The 17,742-nt window shown below is 41.1% G+C and overlaps 2 long non-coding RNA genes across 3 annotated transcripts in view; both read right to left on the reverse strand.

The window, feature by feature from the left end:
- Window positions 1-7,595, reverse strand: part of LOC102552355 (uncharacterized) — a 63,569-nt gene extending 55,974 nt beyond the window's left edge. For both annotated transcript variants that reach the window (XR_015627586.1, XR_015627585.1), the window contains exon 1: window positions 7,482-7,595. This is a non-coding gene — a long non-coding RNA (uncharacterized LOC102552355). The remainder of the gene's footprint in view (window positions 1-7,481) is intronic.
- Window positions 7,596-8,054: 459 nt separating this feature from the next.
- Window positions 8,055-15,478, reverse strand: LOC148004021 (uncharacterized). The gene is made up of 5 exons (XR_015627587.1): window positions 15,388-15,478; window positions 14,306-14,405; window positions 13,877-13,970; window positions 12,522-12,624; window positions 8,055-9,228 (listed from the first exon to the last, which is right to left on the reverse strand). It is a non-coding gene; the product is annotated as an uncharacterized LOC148004021 (long non-coding RNA).
- Between the last annotated feature and the right edge of the window lie 2,264 nt (window positions 15,479-17,742).

Below are 17,742 nucleotides of genomic sequence, written 5' to 3' on the forward strand. Positions count from 1 at the left end.
GATTTTGTGAGTACCGTCACAGTGTCTGTGAGTTAATATGTGCATAGTTCTGTTGTGTCTGGAAGATACACTGGACTCCTTGGAGTCATCCACGTGGTAGGATTCTTTTGAAGAAACTTTCATCCTGTATTTATTTTTATTTTGTTTTCTGTCCTGAGGATCAAACCCTGGGCCTTGTCCATCCGCTTGTAGTGGAATGTATTTATATTTCCTGCCAGACTGGAATAGAGTTGGGACAACTTACAATTGTTAAACTGTTGTGTTTTGTGAACCACCTTAAAATGTTTAAGTAAGAACCTGCTAGCCGAAGAGTTTGACTTTATAAAAATGTTTGTCAACGAAAATAATTTTAGTTCAAAGGACAGAAACTTTAAAGATATCGCAGCTGAGTTATTTGCCATTTCTTCACAAAGACCTAAAGTTAAGCACAAGCTTGTTGGCAGAATTTTCTCTGACTTAGCCTAAGAGTCTGCCAGGCTAATGTTTTAGGGGACTGTAACTGTGGTCTCCTTTGTTCCCCTGGAACACGGGGTTGCTGTTGGAGCCATTGGTTCTCTGACATCTTTGCATACCAACAATTGTCATCCTGGTGTGAGAAAAACAACAAAAGAAGAGACAAATAACTATAACCCAACCTGAACACTGGGAATGTGTCCCATTTACAGTTCTTGCTTATGTTTGTGAAAAGAGAGATACAGGAAAATAGCCTTGGCAAATGCATGTGTGTAAAGTCTCTTACTTTGTTTTATGTCCTGAGGAGCAAACTCTTAAAAATAATTATTAAGAGTAGTTTCATCAATCTTCGTAACTAGCTCTAGGAGACCTGAGTATTTTTATCCTGAAGTAGAAAGTGGTCTGGGATGGTTGCTCACCCCGGATGTCAGACTTTGACCTACCCAGAAAGTTGTTTTGCTAGGTGACAACTGAGGTATTTTCTGATACACGAAACTTAAGACCTGTGTGGCAGGAGTTCCAGAGATGTATCCCAAAGGGCAGAGTCCTGGGGTAGAAAGGCATGCAAAGGAACTGTCCAAGGTGCTTAGAACTTCATGGTTCCCACACATTCTGGAGTCGTGATCAGAAGTCACACTGTGCATATATCTGCTATGGTGCCAGCATTTATACTATGTTAAATGCATTGTGAGCTATTCTGCCCATACCGACTGCACAGAAGTCAACATGAGGTCAAACTGGGTCTCACTTTCTAACTAGCCAGTAACTCAGCGCGCAACCCAACCTTGCCTCATACTCATGGGAATCACCCTGTCTCATCCTCCCACGTTCTGGAATTATGGGCGTTCTGCTAAGCTTCTTCAAATCATTTCTTAACTTTACACCGATTACTTCTTTCATGATATTCAGAGCACGATCTCATTGTAGCATTTATGTATCTTCATTATGTTAAAAGTTTTGCTAGAGTTTGCAAGTCACCAAAAATAGTATGAGGTTGTGTACCTAGCAGTTTGCTTTTTGATAAAGCTATAGGGTATGAAAATGGAATTTGGGAAATCATGGTGCAAAGTGAAGGAAAGAGGAAGAAGAAAACAAGTGAGGCAGATAAGGGAAGGTAGTTATAGCGAAGCAATCTTTATTGTCTGGACCGTGTTGCCTTGAAAGGAGAGTTTGTCAGTGTGCATAAGTTTTTTCTGCACTCTACAGTAGCTGCTTCTACATCTTATTCATGATTTACCAGGGGATAGAAGTTACGTGAGGATGTGATGAGGGGAGCTTTTGTGAGATTTGTAGGCTGTTGAGTGAAGAGGGGACAAGCTTATTTTTGAGGCTCTTGTTCAAAGCCTGGGTTTGGAGAATAATTTTTAATGCCTTTTGCTTGGGCCTGGATCTTGTCTTACCACATTTTACTCTGATGGTTTTCATCCATGGATAATTTTTATGATAATAATTGGATCTTTCCCAATCTGTCTTCCCACTCACCATGGTCCATACATATACACACACACAAATACAAATATATATATATATATATATATATATATATATATATATAGCCAGGGATGCATCCTGATAACTATGCCAATATCTAGACCTCTTTATTAAGCCTTCTTCATTTTAGCACTGTGAAAGACTCACTATGTTCACAGAGGTCTCACACAAGACCATGTTGTGCCTGGTTTGTAGGGACATTCAAGAGGTTAGCATTGCATTAAACTTTGATATTCTCAGTCTTTTTACTCCCAAAGCCTTCATTTCTTGTTCAGTTTTCTCTTGAGATAGGTCTTTCAAGATGCTCATTTAGTCTTCATGCAAGGATTCTGGTAATTGGTGGAGGTGACATTTGAACTCGGCAGTGTAATGGATGTATAGTTAGCAGGACTTCAATTTGATAAATCGTTGCTCTCAATATCCAGGCTAAGGGTTAGGGATTAGAAGTATCAAGTGGCAGGTTCAATGAGACAGAAGATATCTTTAGTCACCTGTGATGACCAAGAGCAGAAGGTAACATGACCAAAACAGTACTGATATAAATAACACAGAAGAATACAATGAAAGATATGGCAAGATCCTTGGAGTTAGGATTTCAAGAGAAGAAAACTTGTCACTGTAGAGATTTTAGAGAAATAGGTCACAAGATAGCCTTGATGCAGAGACTTTGGGAATGATAATCAGTAGGACTAACCCCTTAGAGACATAGGTACCATGACTCTTTCTAGGCATCTTGAGTGCCAGGTCACAGCACAACTGTGAGAGAGTAGGTAGGCGTTCCTTTGAAATGCTTGGAATTTTTACTTAACATCTCTCCTCAGCCTTCTGTGAAGTTTTATACTAAAATCAAACTTGTTTTCTAGCTGACTCCCCTGGCAATTCCCTAATACTCAACACCACTATTAAAGTTTGGATTGTTATCCAACACATAGAAATCAATAAATGTAACATAGTATAATTATCTCAATAGATGCAGAAATGGCCTTTGGTAAAGACCAAAATCCCTTTGTCATAAAACCTCTGATGAAACTAAGGGTAGAAAGAACATGCCACAGTTTACTGAGGGCTACACATGGCAAAGTTATAGCTACCACAGCGAATGGAGAGAACTCAGAGCATTTCTTCTGAAAACATTCTACGTATTGAATATGGCGCTTGACGCCTTAGCTAGAGGTGTAAGACTCATCAGTAAAAGATTTACAGGTGATATGACCTTGTAGCCGAGAGATCCACAAGAAGCAGAAATCCCCAGACCTGATGGATCCTCTCAGTAAAACAGCAAGATACACAGCTGATATAGAACCAGCAGCTTTTCTACATACTAATAACAAGTCAACTGAGAACAATCTCACTTCCACCAGGAAGGAAATACACACGAATAAACCTAACCTAAGAATTAAAAGAAATCTACCGTGAACAACTGAAAATACACAAGGAAAAAAAAACCGAGGAAAACACTAGAAGATAGAAAAACTCTCCTTATTCATGAAGAGACTGAATTAAATTTGTGAAATTTTCAGCTACCTGACCGATACCAAACTACCATGCAAACACCCCACTTCATTGAAATGTTTCACACAAAACGTCCAAAAATTCACATAGGAGCACAAAAGACTCTAATTAGACAATGAAATCCTGGGGAGACAGGTAAAAATGGTGGCAGTATCACAAGGCTGAAGTCTAAATTATACTTACAAATATACTGAATACTACCAAAATAGCAGGGTACTGGCCTATGGATGAGTGACCTAGAAAAACAGACCCCAAAAAGGAACCCTTACAGCTACAGGTGGCAAAGGGGCCTAAAATATATAACAGAGGAGTGAAAACCTCAGTCAGTGATGCTGGGGAAAATGGAGAGTCACATGTCAGAGACTCTTACGTATTTGGTTGTGAGCCTAGCCTTTAAAGGCTGAGCCATCTTTCCAGCCCCACATGTCAGAGACTCAAACTTGGCCCCCCAGCTCTCTTTCCAACAAAGACTATTAAAAATGGGCAAAATACTTTAATGTTAGACATGAAACTGAAAGCATTGGGAAAAAAACCACAGGGAAACATTTTGAGATAGAGGCACAGGCAAGGACTTTTTGAAAGGAGCTCTGATTGCTCAGGAAACAATGAGAAGGCTGACAAATAAAATTTCAGAAAGTGAATGAAAGCTTCTACAGAGGAAAGGAAATAGTCAGCCAGGTGAAGACTGCCTGGGATGGGGGGTGAGAAATGTATTTGTTAGGTACAGATCTTCTACAAGAGTAACATCTAGAATATACAAAGAATTAAACAAACAACACCCCCACCAACCATCCAAACAGTAAATGAGCTAATGAGACGAACAGCAATTCCCCACAATATGAAGTACAGATGGCCAATAAAAATAAAAAAAATATTCACCGTCCTTAGCCATCAAGGAAATGTGAGCTCAAACTGCATTAGCAGTCCATCAAATCACAGTCATAAGGTCTGCCAACCAGGAAAACGCGGTGAGAGCAAATGCTGGCAAAGCTATCAGCAGAGAGGAACCCTGTTCACTGTGGTGGGGATGTGCTCTCCTACAGCTCTACGGAAACGACCACAAAAGTTCCTCAAAAAACAAAACAAAACAAACAAACAAAAAAAACCAGACAAAAACAAACAAACAAACAAAAACAAAAAAAATATACACTACGGTGAGATGCATATATACCATACCTAGGTCTGTAGCTAAAGGAATCTAAGTCAGTATACTATAGAGATGCCTACATACAATATTTCTAGTAGCATTTCTCACAGTACTCAGTTATGGAATTAGCCTAGGTGTCTACCAATACACAAATGTATATATAAAATATATTTTGAGATAGAGGCACAGGCAAGGAGTTTTTGAAAGGAGCTCTGATTGCTCCTTTCAATACATTTGTGTATTGTGTGTGTGTGTGTGTGTGTGTGTGTGTATCAGAACATATACATATATATGTGTGCATATATATTATGCATAATAGAGTTTCATGCAGCCATAAAGAAGAATGGAATTGTGCTATCTACAGGAAGATGGCTAGAACTGGAGATCATATTAAACAAGTAGCCAGGCTCAGAAAGACAAATATCAGAGGTTTTCTTTTATATGTAGAGCCTATATTATATGTTATATGTAATGTAAAAATGAAATTACTTGTGTACCTATGACATTAAAGTAGGGTGGAATATCTTGAAGAAGAGGACTGGTGGAGTGGAAAGAAAGAGAAAGTGATGGTTTGGGGGTAGAGATGGCCAGTGAACCTGACACACTTGAATGCAAATGTCTTTCTGAATTCTACCACTGAGGTTGATAGATCTATTGCGATAAGATTAAAAAAAACAAATTGGAAAATCATATGTAAAGAACATATATGAGATTCTTGATTAGATAATAAGATATGGGACTGGAGAGATGGCTCAGTGGTTAAGAGCACTGACTGCTCTTCCAGAGGTCCTGAGTTCAATTCCCAGCAACCACATGGTGGCTCACAACCATCTGTAATGGGATCTGATGCCCTCTTTTGGTGTGTCTGAAGACAGCTACAGTGTGCTCACATGCATAAAATGAATAAAAAAATTCTTAAGAAAGAAAGGTAGTAAGAGCAGAGGCCCAAAACATTAAAACCTATATGCCATCTAAGAATACAATCATAACACTGGGTCCTTCCCTGGAGAGTTTACAGATGATTTCAATAACCCAGGAGATCACGGCAGACAGAGTTACGTAAATGTATTCACTCAGAATTTTCCATTTAAGTATGGGAGTGGAAAGGCTCGAGTGAACTGTGCAATGGCAGTACAGTTTAGGGGCACATTTCTCTAGAGCTTCCTTGCAAGATCCATCCCATGGCTGAGCACCAATCCCTGGAACAATTGCTGATGCTATGTTGTTCTTGCAGAGAGGAGCCTAGCATGGCTGTCCTCTGAGAGGCTTTATCAGCAGCTGACTGAAAGAGATACAAATATCATAGCCAAGCATTGGATAGAGGTCAGGGACCCCTATGGAAGAGTTAGGGGAAGGATTGAAGGAGCTGAAGGGGATGGCAACCCCATAAGAAGACCAACAGTGCCCACTAACTGGGACACCTTGGAGCTCCCAGAAACTGAGCCACCAACCAAAGGCATGCATGGGCTGGTCTGAAGCACCCCGGCACACGTGTAGCAGAGAACTACCTTGTCTGGCCTCAGTGGGAGAGGATGAGCCTAAGCGTATGAACTCAGGGTCAGGGAATGCCAGAGGGCTCTATCCTCTCAGAGGAGAAGGGGAGGAGGCATGAGGATAAGAACTCTGCTGGGGGCTGGAAGGGCAACATTTGGGGTGTAAATAAATAAAATAATTAGCTAGTAAAAAAAGTAAAAATAAAAGACAGTCAGAAAGAAATAAAAGACAGAGAAAGAAAAAGAATAAAAGCTTCCTTACAACCTTCTGAGGGCCACTGAGCCTTCATTCAAGGAGATGTCTTAGCTTCCTTTGGTCAGGACATCTCATTATTTTCACCAAATGTATTAAACTCAGCTGCTTTTCTGAAGGAGTGACAGAAGAGGTGGCAGAGAAGCAGAAATAGACGAGGCAAGGTGAGAACGCAGGTGCAGAGGTGGCCGCGAACACAGCTTCACGCAGCTTCACGCTGTTTATATATCATTGTTTACTGTTCAGCTGGGCGACTAGGAGATCTCCTCACCAAGACCGTTTGAGTCCTAACCCCCACCTCCTCACTTAAAACAGCACTGGGCTAGTCCGCACTTCTTGCAAACCTCGTGCAAATTGACATCAGATGCCTATGCTGTCTTCCGATGGTGTGACGCTTCGAGTACCAGGTGTAGCCCCATCTTGCTGTGTCCTTGTTCTGTGAGGCGGCAGCATCCTCTATGACCCACCTCCCATCTCCTGCGAACTGTCCTGGCATCAGCTCTGGACTCAGACAAGGCAAGTGACACCAGGATTCAAAGTATCCCAAAAGACTGTCCAATGTAGCCAGGCACAAAGTGGCTTATGCGATCCCGCTGTTGGCCAGTGTGAACTTAATTAGGAAACAGGCTATTTAGATCCAAAGTCTATATGTGGATTAAAGCATCCATTCAACCAGAGTACTCATGATCCAGTCTCTGAAAACATCCTCACAGACATACCTAGACTCCTGTTTTACTAACCTCCTATTTGCTTCTCAATCGGATTATTTTGGCAATTATGATTGGCAGTAATTCCGAAAGCATGTAATTATTTTTCAAGATGATCTAATAGTGATGCATTGGAAGAACATGAACATTTTTAAGAGTTCCAGATGACAACTGCACACTCACATGTATGCAGGGAGACAGGGAAATCTTTGCATGTTATATTAGGGGATAGCTAATTTTATGAAGCTAACACATTGTCCCCTTCGTGTGTGTCCATAAGAGATCCTGCACTGGCACATCCTGGGGGTCACACATGCTGGTAACATTAGCAATTTTGGAGCATATCTGTGCACCATACATTTTACTAGGAACTAGATAGCTGTTGCTTCTAACTTTCTAAAGAAGTCAGTGAAGTAGACACGTACCTGTCTTCCACAGGAGACTGTTGAGATGAGAGACGGAAGCTAACAGGGTGGAGAAAATGTCTTCCGGTATGTAGGAACATAAACTCTGGTGTCAAATTACTCGGGACTTTGTTCAGTTATCCTAAGATTCCAGGCAATTTTCTCATGTTTGTGTATCATGCTCTTTGGTTGTTTACCTCTGACGGAGCTTACATCATAGACTCCCATGCAGAGTAAATAATGTTAGCCCTGCCAAGATTTTAGAATATTGACCCATGACTGGAGTGTACTGGCTGAATTTTGTTTTAAGGGCTGGTATGGTTTAAATCTTGGCTTGCCTGCTTACTAAAACAAGTTCTGATGGTGGCCAGGAGAGTGTCTGCGAGATCATGTAGCTCTCCTGAATCTTTGTCCTTTGGTAACTCAGACTCTATTATTTTTCTGATTCTTATTATGTATTTATGTGGTATAGACAGTGGAACGATAATAACTAATACCCACCCCATTTTCCTGAGCTGCTAATATAAAATAACCACCGTATTCAGTAAATAGTGAGGCACTGTTGGTATTTGTAAGAAATTGGTGACTCTAACTCACAGCAAAGGACTTTGTGTTTTTTATTTCTGCATTTATCCCCATAGACGTTACGTTTTACCAAGGGTACTTACCATCTTTGGTGACATTGTCATGATTCTAAGGTAAAAAAAAATGAAATTTGGGTGATCCTTATCTGTATACTTCATAAACCTTCACTAATATTTGACTAAGGTAGAAAGGAAAAGAAAAAGCCCCACAAAGTGTTTTTAATTCAAGCAATGTTTGAAAGTCATGTTTTTGTTTATCTGAAAACTGAGAGAACAGGGGAGTAGCCAACAAGTTCATTATGTTGGCACAGAAACTTACACTTTTTTAAAAACATCGAGTTCATTGTCCTCAGCTGGAATGTGTGATTTTGGTTACTTTTTTAAAGGTCAGTCTATTTCAGGGAGTAATATTTCTGCAATGCTAAGAATCACGGGCCAAAGGGGGAGAGAGGGCAAGGCCCACAGAATAGATTACATCCTTATCTGGGCTCCCTAAGGGAAACTTAGACATCAGAGTTTGTTCTCAACCTTAGGACTAAAGCTTTCCACTCTAGAAAGGAATTATAACACTGCAAGGGACCCATTTAATTAAAGTTACCTCTATCCTTTTCACAGAATCCAATTCTCTACATTCAGGTCTTCTCCCTGTCAGCTTAGGTCCATCAGGCGTTTCTAAAGTAATTCAAAGCCAAATATGGCGACACATGCCCATGACTTTAACACTTGCAAAGTAGAAGCAGGGAGATCCAGAGCTCAAGACCAGCTTACAGTGCATGACCTCATATCAAAAAGCAAAAAATAAACTGAAAATGGTGGTGGTGATGATGATGATGGTGACTGATGATGACGATGGTGACTGATGATGATGACTGATGATGATGATGATGACGACGACGACGATGACTATGACGACGATGACTATGACGACAGTGGTGGTGATGATGATGATGATGACAGTGGTGGTGGTGGTGGTGGTGGTGGTGGTGGTGGTGGTGGTGGCAGTGGTGGTGGTGATGATGATGATTTCATAGCATGGTATCAAAATATACCTGGTAGACTAGGTAAGTTCTCAGTCTTCTAACACAAAAGACATGGCTTCTATCAAACTGTTCCCATGAGTTGGGGGATAGGTCTGAGAAGATCCCATCTCAGGACCCAGCAGTAAGGTAGGTGCTCAGCAATATCTGTTTAAAGAATGAATTCGTGCTACTCAAAGTTCAGGCACTCTAGGAGGAAACTTGCTAGGCAATAATCTGTTGTTATGGTATGTGGTTATTAGAGAAGAACCCCCAAAGATGTGTTATAAGAGAAAATTTGGTTAGAAATATTGGAATTTGGGGTGATAAGGAAGTAGGATAATTTGAAGAACCTCAAAGCTTTATTGAAAGCTTTATGTGTGGGGGAGGAAAAAGAAAAGGCAGGACAGATACCCTGGGGTACAGGATGTTTAATATATTTCAGGGGAGAGTTGGAAACAATCAAATACTTAGGCCTCTTTCAGTGTTCCTTCAGTGCTCACAGAGAATGAGTAGCATTCTGCCCACATGAGCAGAAGTTTATTCAAAAGCCAGGGCAATGTACATGGATTCCTTTGAAGCATTGAAACCATATTCCACTTGTACCCCTGGGGTCTAGCTGACATCCACAACTCATCACTCATGTGACTTTCTTTGCAAGGGCCAAGAACCGAGAGGGAGAGGCTGGGGGTCTAGACAGAAAGTGAGATTCATCAGGGGACATGAGGTTCCACCAGCACCCTCAGCTGAACATGCCTGTCCAATGGGTGTCCTAGAGGAACGTGCTACAGACTTGGGGCAATGAAGAAAGGGATCTGAGATTTGAAGCTGGGTCTACACATCCTCCAGGATGATTGACAGGAACGTAGTAGGGGATGGTGGGTAGGAGAATGTTTTAAGGATGCTGTCATCTACTTGAGGCACCTATAGAAGTCTTATTTGTAGCCTCCCGCAGAGGCACGCTGAGATCAGTGAAAGGGAACACAGTCGTTGGCTTGCTCCAATTTCTCTTTCGTACTTCCAGGCTCTCACACCCTGGCATGCCTATTAGGTTGACAAATATTTTTTTCTTTGCCTGTAGTTCCTAGCTGGACTGTAAATTCTGCAACAGCTGGCACCCTGGCTGGGGTGCTGGGGTTCTTTTGAATTATTCTCAAGACCTAGCTTAGCGGTTGCTCAAGAAATAGCATTTAGGGAATTATTACAGAGATTTGCGGATGGCCCCTTCCTTTCTGGCTGTGTGAGATGCACATAATTAGCAGTTTTGTGGATACAGGTAAATTGGATGAAATCTCAATTAAAACCCAAATCCATTAAGGCTCCTCTCTGGAAGGAACTTCAGCCTTTTGAAGTAGTGGCAAGAGACAGAGAGAGAGAGAGAGAGAGAGAGAGAGAGAGAGAGAGAGAGAGAGAGAGAATATTTTCCATGTGTGTACCACAGAATCTGTTTCTCTCTAGATCTCCTTTCTTCCCCATGGGCCAGGATTGGTATTTAGCGTAGCAGACACTCAGGAAACACTTGCTGAATTGACTTTTTAATGTGCTTTATGAGAAAACAAAAGAGAAGACATGCCAGATTCTTCTGAAATAAAGGAAGAACTTTGGGTGAAGATCATAAGAATTTCAGAATGAGTCTACCCAAGAGCACATGTAGCTTTGGGCGTTAGTCCTTCCTTCGCTGTATGCATGGCATTCTAAGAGGAGGCAATGCCTTCTTGATTCTGATTAAAGGGAGTTATCAATCATTTGAAGACCTAAGACTTCTCCACTTAATATTTCCACTTTTCAGGAGGGAGAAGGTAAGCATGTCTGGTCTATGTGTGGAGGGAAAAAAAAAGCTGAATGTGGTGAGGAACTTGGATAGAGTTTGAGTTTGTACCTTATTAGCCTTGGTTTCTCTTAGGCTTTGAAGTTCTTTCCAAGGCTTTGCATGTTTTCTCTATTCATGCACATGCATCCCTGTAACTCTAGATAACACCCCAGCTACACACACACACACACACACACACACACACACACACACACACGCACACACACACACACTGATAATTTCTGCAGACATCTTTGATAAGTATCCACGAGGCCACATGTTCTTCCATTCATGCCTTTTTTTCTCTTTTAAATATTTATAAAGGTTCACAAGCAGAAATAAAAGTCCTTCAGATAGAAGGCAAACTAAAAATAGTCATTGTGTTCCTTGCCAGGCAATCTGGCATCAATCAGGGCCATTGCAAAGATGCTCGGGAGGAGAGAAGAGCAGCTGATAACCTTTTATGCAGTTTTTTGGTCAGCCCTTTCTGTTATTAATAAGTTAGAAAGATTGGCAGCTTGGGATGCAACCCAGATGTTCCTAGATTCCTGCCGCTACAGATAGCTGGCTGCTTCATGGCTTCCTAGATTAAACACGTTCTTGAGGAGAGGGCTTTGAACTAGCTAACTGGCCTGCAACTTTGGTTTTCTGGGCGAAGGGAAGACTGGGTGAATCTTTGGATGGATAGAGACCTTGTGTGCTCTTCAGATAACCCTCCTGTTTCTGCTGGATAGGCTTAGGTAGAGTTTTAGGCTCTGCCCACAGGGCTGTTGTTGACCAATTCAAGTGATAAACCCCATCTGCTTACAGAGCCAGGAGATAAGGCTGGGTTTGGAGTGCAGTTATCAGAGGGGCATGGAGATCAATAGACAAGAGAATCAGCAAACAGCTGAAATGAAGGAATGGAACTGCGGCCTTGGGCTAGGAACACAACATATAATTGGATGAATGAAGGTAACATTTCTTGGCCTCCATTCAATATAGGTAGAAAAGTATTGGGTAGCAGAATTACTCTGGATTCATCAGTGACTGAAGTCTTAATGTGACAGTTCAGAGAAGAGGGTGGCCTGGAAAGAAAGGTCAATGCCTGCCTGATTTCTCCTGACATTTTCTTTCCACCTCTCTCCACAGATTGGTTCAAATTATGTTTTGTTCTAGCTTTTCATGACTCAGGATGTGATCTGAATGACTTCTCCAAACCCCTTGAGAAAAATGAGGGGAACAGGAAGTGTCATCAGGTGATCAAGTCCCTAGAATGACTTCTACACCAAATAAGTCAATCATGGAATAAATATGAGCTATGGATGAAGAAAAAAATGATACCTGTGCCAAATAAGTGTCGCTCAGATGTCAACTAAGCAGAAGTACTGTAGCTGCAGACTGAGTGGGAGAAGGGTTTATAGTCCATGTCTCCTCATAATAGGAAACCTCCTTCCTCGTTCACGGTCACATGCAAAGGCTCCCCCGTCTGAGTTTTTATTGTCTAGGGTTTCCAGTTACCCATCATCAATCATGACTTGAAAACATTTAATGGAAAATACAGTTCTTATTTTTAAAATAACTTTTGTTGCAGTACATTAATATGCGTGTGTGACTTCATTATCACTCATTGTTTTTAATCCCTTCTTGTGGATAACAAATAGATACTTACCTGTAAAATGTTATATGTCCAGGTTCTTCATTGTCTGCAATTTCATTCATGTAGTAGGGACCCTAGAGCTGATGAGGGGCATCGATGGAGTCCAGCTTTGTATCTGAAATAGATCCCAGAGTTGGCTGATGTTAGCCACTACTCTTGATTTAATACCAGTAGCAAACATATTGTATGTTTTCTTTACATTTATTACCTTTGCAATGACCTTTGAAGGGAATTTTATTTTCTTCTTCTTCTTTTTAAAACACTGCCATTTTAAAATCATAACTTAATATATAATTGTAATTAAGGATGACTTCTCAGACCAAGGAAATGGAACATTGTTAATAAATTTTAGTAGCTTTTGAGTTTGTGAGGCTCCTGCCTCAGTTTCTTGAGTAGATGGAAAGAGAGCCCTGCCCCACCAGAGCTAGTTTAGTTCCCTTTTGGTTTAATCCTACCTGTTGAGTATAAACAATCCTTCTTCATTAGTTCAGCTTTAAAGTTGAGAAGTTAATCCAATATATTATCATATTCTATTTCTTTTTTTTAATTATTTATTTATTATGTTTAAGTACACTGCAGCTGTCTTCAGACACACCAGCAGAGGGCATCAGATCCCATTACAGATGGTTGTGAGCCACCATGTGGGTGCTGGGAATTGAACTCAGGACCTCTGGAAGAGCAATCAGTGCTCTTAACCGCTGAGCCATCTCTCCAGCCCCTCATATTCTATTTCGATTGTAGTCTGTGTGTAGATATAAAATCTCAAGAGACATGACAGTTGTCCTGTTTAGGGAACTTCTGAATATCTGGCAATCCTGTTCCTACTAGTAAAGGAATTTAGCAATGTTTGCTGTTTAATATATTTAAGTCTGTCTTTATTTCGGTATCTGTTGATTGCTCAAGTAAATATCTCTAAAGGCTTTAAGGAATACCCATAAGATATGGGAAGCAAGGAATAATGAAATTTCTCTCTCTATAAATACATTGTAACAGGGAAAACAATTTGGAATAGTTTATATTATATGATTTTTTTTCCATGCATATAATATTAATAGGTGGAACTTTAACCTAAAATAGTAAAGAAAAAGCATCTCCATCTATCTGAGGTCTAGTGGTGTACGCATGAGTGGGAGAGGTCAGGGCAAGAAGACTCCACCAGAAGGTGTATTTTATCACCAGCATTGACTACAGTTGCCTGTGCAGTGGTGATAATAGAACACAGCCTGTTTCCATCACGTTCCTATTGCTCTTAAGATCCCACAGGCCGCAGTATGTTCTCTCATGCCCACATGCGGAGGGCAACTCTCCAGTCTGGCCTCCTCCACACCCGTGGAGGTTCATTGGTTTGAGAAATCCAAAACACTAACCCAGAAGTGGAAAGTGCGGTCTAGCTTCTATGTCCCGCCATCTTCTGCAGATGGGAACGCTCCATATGAAACGCTGTGCTCCAGTGAATCCTTTCTGAAATGAGGTGAGATTGTGCTCTCTCGTCTCTGTTTCCTACGTTTACCGGCAGTTAAGGAAAGGTGTGGAGTAGCTCAAATCACGGATGAAACACAGAGCGTAAGCTTCAAATCGGAAAATAAAAGCCTCTGAAGACCTATGTACTCCATCGTGCACTTAAACAGAATGGTTTGTGTTTTATGCATGCTGGGTGATATGTTTATGAGAAGCTAAGCAAAGGCAAGGAAACAACAAACAAACAACAACAACAAACCCAAGGATTTAAGCCTTTCGATTGTCACATTGTTACACTGGCTCTACTGTTCTACTAGGGATTTAAAAGTCCGGATAACCTGTTGTGCCCAGGTTGCAGGGTGTCCCATCCACTTCGCCTCACTGCTGTGGCACTCTGGAGAGCAGCTTCTCAGGAGAGGAAGAGCCAAACTGCAGTCACTGTAAGAGAGCATAATAAAACAAATTACCAACGCGTTTAAGCTGACACGCAGCACTAGGTAGTTGCCTGATTCTAAGTTTCTTTCTTCTGGGGCCCTGTTTCCTCATCTGCAAAATGAGGTATCTTTAAAAGAAATTTTGTTCTCACCATTTCCATTTAACGATTTCAACTCCAAGGCTCTGGGTCTTTGGTGGATGTTAGCAAACTTAACCTGACCAGCATGGGGAGGAGTCAGCCTTCAGGGCATGCCATCCTGAGACCAACGGGTTGAGGTGTGAGGGGCCTTTACCCTTCTCAGCTAGCTCAGGTCTCCTGAAGCTTTCTGCTATATCCATCCACCAGATTTCTCATAGTACATAGCGATGAAAAGCCAATGAGGGTTGGGGATTTAGCTCAGTGGTAGAGCGCTTGCCTAGCAAGCGCGAGGCCCTGGGTTCGGTTCCCAGCTCCGAGAAAAAGAAAAAAAAAAAAAGAAAGAAAAGAAAAGAAAAGCCAATGGCATAGAAAAACCTAGTTCTTTTGCAGAACTTGGAATTTCCCAGAGCACACTTCAGCATGCAGGCTAAATGGAGACCTACTTTCTCTCAAACTAAGATTTGCTAGAATACGGCTATGGCCAATTGTTTTCACATGCCAGAGTCACATGTTTGACAAAGAGAAAAAGACCTGCAAAGAAAACATTGCTGTGTTTCCTGTGATACAGTGACTAGAACGGGTTTTGAGAGACTATAGAGGCCCTCTCTACTCCTGTCTCTCCCCACTCATCCTGCCCTTTGGGGTCAGGACATTTAAGGCTGGATATGGGCTCACAGTTCCTCATAGCAGTTATTACCTTGCTGCCTAATTCTAGTTCAAGAATCCCCTCCCCCAGTAGGCCAATGTGCTTTCCAGTTTGGGTTTTCACATACTGGCAATTGACTACTTCCCTCTGCCCCCCTCTCTCTGTTTTTCTCTTTGACAGTAGCACTGCTACGTACTTACTCTGTGGCCTTTCTGGTCACTTTTGATCAATACAGAGCTGTACTTAAACTGCAAGTTCACTCTGAGATCTGGAGGAATGAAATCTGAAGACATATCACAAAGCACAGGAAATCTGGTTATTAAATTACAGAAATTAGTGCTGTTAATTGTGGGACGGAGGATATTTTTAAGCGATATATACTAAAGGATGTTGAGGCATCCCACAAAGCCACCTACTAGTATTTAACTGACTAATTCCGGCTCAGAAAACTCCTTCATGTTCATGTGTGAGTTCTGACATTTGGTACATGCTATTTCGTTTGGGCTCGTGCTGCCTTCTTTCTGTAAATGGAAAGAGCTTGTTATTTGTTCTCAGCCATGCACACTTGTGTCTTCAAGAATGGTCTTTTAAAACACTTTTCTCTTCCCCTCTTTTAGATTTCTATGGAATCATAGTCTTCATGTTTCTCTAAGTCCCCACGATGAGGCTATTTCCTGATTACAAGAAGAACTGATGATTCCCGGTGCTGTAGACATTGACTCATTCAGCGCAGGTATCAAAGGAGATCTGCAGATACATAAATTGTAATTCTTGTCTGGAGGTTTCTTTTAAATCTAATAGAGAGAAGCAGACACAAATAAGTCTATTATTAGGCATTATAAAGGAAATGCTAATTAGGGTTATATCCGTTAAATGCAAGAGTTGAACTGGCGGCATTGGAAATGTTTTATGGAAAGGGCAGGATTGTAGTCCATATCGGATCTGATAATTAATAAGCAGCTGCCGTGCAAGAGAGAGGCAGTCCTCATTCTTGGCCTTAAATACTGTGATAGTTGACTGTCTTAGGTGATCCTGTGGTATGGCTATAGAGCCATGTACTTCTCCTGAGTAGGATTCAAAAATACATATTTTAGGTTGGTAGGTAAAGAATGACCCTGAAAGGAAAATCATATATTTGCTTTAAGGATGTATTGATGATGAGATGATTGTCCTTTAGAAAGAAGTGTAGAAAAAGATACTTCTATGTTTTCAGATACTGGTGAGTTCTACAGCCTCATGTATTGAGGAGGATGTGTGTTTACTGATGGGAGACAGAGGATATCCTCTAGGATATATATATCCTTCTAGGCTGAAGTTCTACAGAGATCTCACTTGACACTCTTTCTTTGCTCTGGCAACTTGGAGGCTAGGTCTGGTATAGAAGGTCACTGGAGTAGACAGGAGCCTGCTCTCCTTCACAGGAGAACTTGTTCTGGAGTGGCTCTACCCTTAGGCAAGCTTGGACTGTCCAATGCATTTTGTTGTATTACTATTGTGTTTCTGAGGGTTTATTTCTTCCTTCAGCAAAACTGAATTGTATTGAAAAGTATGGTTAGGAAAATAACAGCCTCATGCACAGAACTCTCCCATAACTCACTGGCTAGTTTCACTTTGCTGGGAAGTTCGGTGGGGTAGTAGGTTGCGTGGTGCATTTATGAAAGAGCACCAATCATCGCCTGCTGGATAGCCATCCCTTTCTGCAGGGCTGTGATAGGATTTTCTAAGCCGGGCATCTTACTCATCAAAGTGTTTGATGAAGTTATTTCTGAATGTGTTTGCTTTCCCAATGCTACCCTCTCAGGCTTTTCCGGGTGTTACAAATTCAGGCTAATTATTCAGGGTCACTCTCTCTGGAAGTTGAAATATTTGATGTGACCTGGATCCAAGGTTGTTCTCATAGACTCATAGCATCTCCCTGTCCCCTGTGGACTTTTCAAGCTGAAATATCCTATTTGAATTTCACTCTGGTCATTAGATATGTGACTTCATGCACATGACTTAGTGGAACCATATTTATTTATTTATTTATTTATTTATTTATTTATTTATTTATTTATTTATTTATTTATGCCCTGTGGAAATGCCTGTGGGAAAAGATTATTGTAGGTATTTGAAGATGAATGTCAAGAAAAATCACGTAGTACATGACGATTTTAGTTGGCAGCATTTGAGAAAACCAGAGCATAGCATCAGGTCTTAACTTTCTGTCCCAGTTTGTTGACTGAGCTTGAATCTCAGTAGGGTTCCAGTGAATATCAAAGTAAGTGTTTTGAGAGAATAGTCTAGAAAGGCATCCATTAGTTAAAAGAACAGAATCGGCAGGCTTTGTGGCACATCCCTGTGATGCCACCAGCATCTGGGAAGCTAAGGTAGTCGATTGGAAGCACAAACGAATCAGTTTGGGTTACATAGTGAGACCCTGCCTGAAAAAAAGTACAACACACACACACACACACACACACACACACACACACACACACACACACGAAAACACTTTTGACTAATGAATCTGATGTTAGCATATGAGATGCTGGACTACAACCATCATTTTAATC

The sequence above is a fragment of the Rattus norvegicus genome, chromosome 8, assembly GCF_021556685.1.
Source record: "Rattus norvegicus strain SHRSP/BbbUtx chromosome 8, alternate assembly SHRSP_T2T, whole genome shotgun sequence".
Lineage (NCBI taxonomy): Eukaryota > Metazoa > Chordata > Mammalia > Rodentia > Muridae > Rattus > Rattus norvegicus.